The sequence below is a fragment of the Phodopus roborovskii genome, unplaced genomic scaffold, assembly GCF_943737965.1.
Source record: "Phodopus roborovskii unplaced genomic scaffold, PHOROB, whole genome shotgun sequence".
Taxonomy (NCBI): domain Eukaryota; kingdom Metazoa; phylum Chordata; class Mammalia; order Rodentia; family Cricetidae; genus Phodopus; species Phodopus roborovskii.
Genome location: NW_026125315.1, coordinates 27545 through 30987, shown reverse-complemented (window position 1 = coordinate 30987; position 3443 = coordinate 27545).

The window sequence follows — 3443 nt, the reverse complement described above, 5'->3', positions numbered from 1 at the left end:
ACAACTGGACAAGTGCAGATAGTATCTATGCGTTTGTTTCTTTTATGACTAGAAACCCTTGGTTCTATTCTTTTCTTGTTACAATGAGTGTAGTTATTAATAATTGATTAATCTTATTTAAAATTAATTTAAGTCCATTCATCTTATTTTAAATTAAAATTATAAATAAATATATATAAATATACACACACACACATATATATATATATACATAATGTGATTTATATGTATGTTTGCATGCAAAAGTACAGGATGCTAAGTCAAGCCAATTGATTATTTATCACTTTATTTATATTTTTGTAGTGAAATATTTGAAATTTCTTCACACAGCTATTTTGACATATGCATTAATTTTAGTTTTTGACATTCTGCTATCTAATAGATATGAAAACGTGTTTCTTTTTACTCAACTGAAACTGTTTTCTTTTTGATCATTTAACCACTTCTTCTATTTTCCTAAACAGATTATTCCAAGTAGCACTATATCTTTACAAAAGTTTAGCAAAAATAGTATTTAATAGTCTCTGAAAAGACTTTACAAATGTGTCTGCTCTTGAATTTAACTCTTTACACATATATGTCAGCATCCTGTTTTTCATATCTCATGGGTGAAACTTATAAAATCACTTAAGTTTATAGTTAAGAAGTACAATTTATAAGTTTTTACATACCCTGGAATCAGATACACCTAGATTGAAGCCAACAATCTTTACCTGCTTAATTGTGGGAAATGATAACTTAGTTCCATTTCTATTGCTGTGACAAAACACCATGACCAAGACAAATTGTAGAACGTTTTATTCTGAGCTTTTGCTTCTAGAAGAACACAGGTCTATCACCAACACAGCAGGGAAACAGCTGTACGGAGGGGAAGCTGGGTGTGATCTCTCAAATCAAGATCAGCTGAGAGCTCACATCCAGATCAACCAACAGGAAGCAGAGAGAGAACATGCAAGGAATGGCATCGAAAACCTTAAAGCCAGTTCCCAGTAACATATTTTCCCAACAAGGTCACCCTTCCTTATCCTTTATAAACAACTGGGGATCAATAAGTGAGGCGATGGGGAACAATCTCCTTCCAAACACCTTACCTCACAAAGTTTATTGACCCCTCTGAGCATTGTTTCTAAAGCAGAGCTAACAATTGATATTTACTGTGTGGTGTGACTGGTGACACATTCAGATAGCATGCACCAATATAAGCACAATGCTGTTGCTCCGTATTAGTGTCTCTTATTCTAAGTATTTACCTTTAATTTCTAGTGAGAGTGAACAACTATGTCTGTCAAGAAATGTCTAGTGTTGTCTTTCTGGAATTAATCTCAAAGACTGGTTTAGAGGCAAATTTGCTCTAATTTTAGTAATTTAGGAGTTATTATATAAGCACTTCCACAATAAATGTAAAAAACTGATAATTTCATATGTGGGTTCAAATTGCCACTTCCCCATGCATATTTCTAGATTCTGTTTTAACCATAACTTTATGACTGTGGAACTTCTTCCTGTTCTTACTGTAGCACTCACTTACTTCTCACATGTGAATTTTGAAAATCTACCTTTAGTATTTAGTCAGATGACTATTACTTTATTTAGTAACTTGACAACTATGAAAAGTAATCAGATTCTCTTGTGCTGAGAGAATAACATCTTTCCCCCTCCATCTTTTAAGTATACTGAGAGCTACCTAGGTACTGACTTTAACAACAGCATTTAAAATACTACAAGAAAATGAAGTTAAATTCTGTGCAATGCTTGCTCAATCAAGTTACTTTAAGGTTGGTTGGTTACAGTGTGTTTTTTTATCTGTTTCAAAGGAATAGTAGAATAGACATATAAAGGTTTTGTCCTTGGCAAGTTTTCATACAGAGTTAAGAGATAAACACTATAGAAAAAGGCATATAATTGGAATGAATTTGGTAGATACATAACAGATTTTATGTATCTTCACCTGTAGTGAACATAATATGTTAGTGAACATAATAGCTTATTATTTTATGTCCATGTCTCCTCTATTTCAAAAAAAATTGAATTTTGGTGGTATAAATTACATATTTTGGATTCTAAATGTTTTCAAATGGGGATATCTTATAGTGTTGATTAAAAACTGCCTTAGCCTGTACTTAGCAGAGTGTTAAGAGTAGTGACACTTTGGACACAGTTGAAGAGTTGTGGCTAAATGTTTACCAGTGGGAACCAACATGGGTATCTTGTACACTGAAAAGGCAAACTTTACTTAGAAAGAACAGAAAAGAAACCTGGTAAATAATTTTGTTTTAATATTTTTTAAAAAATAAAAGCCTCACCTTTCATTTGTTTTTCAATGAGTTAGTATACCCCTGACAATTTTCTTCACATCTAGACCCAGTGTTCTTGCCTGTAAGGTTTTCATATTTAAGACAGGGGTATATTGTTCAGTGTCACATATGGAATGGTGTTGTTTCTGCAACATGGCCCTTACTTAAATGTGGAAAACTATTTGTGAGATGTTTCCATTTAAATAATCACCTTTCTGTACTGTCCTGTTTTAGTCATCACAGACATTGGTTGTAGGTTACCAGACACACACACATATATACACAAACACACACACACACACACACACACACACACACACAACTGGCAGATAGATACACACATACACTGAAGTTCATATTATTATAAACTAAAACTTCATTGTGATGCAAAATTTTATGTAACCAACAATCCAAATGCCTGATGAGGATGCTGTGAGTTTAGTGAAGAGATTACCAGGTGGAGGATAGCCTAGTGAGAGAGTATGCATTTCAAATATACAAAGCAGCCCTCATGTCATTCTTAGCACTAGAATAATATTGCTAGTAATAAAGCCAACAAATAGAAATATAGCACCAATTTGAGCACAATATAAATTACATAGCATCATATATATATGTATATATACACATATATAGCACCATATAGTATATATTAATGGGCTTGTTCAGCTTTTCAACTTATATGTCTGGATCACAGTACATTTTTTGAAGAAAGCTAAGACAGTAACTTAAGCCCCAACCTCAGAGGCCAAGACTGAGCAGAAATTAGAGAGGAGCATTTCTCCATGGCTTGTTCAACTTGCTTTCCTCTACAACCCAGGACTACCTGCTTAGAGTCAGCATCACCCACAGTGGGCTGGACCCTCCCACAGCAATATTAATCAAGAAAATGGCTTCTATTTATGCCCACAGTCTAGTCTGGTGGAGGCAGACTAGTTGAGGTTCCCTCTTCCAAGGTGATTCCAGTTTTTGTCAAGATGACATAAACAAACTAGCACAATGAGGAAACACAATCATGGAGAGGAAAAGCAACTCAAGTAAGGTCACATAATACCCAAACTTGGATTTGAACTCAGGTCAATAACATCGTAGAACACCATGGATGGACATTCATGAAGTAATGTGAATTATTACATAAAGGATGCTAAC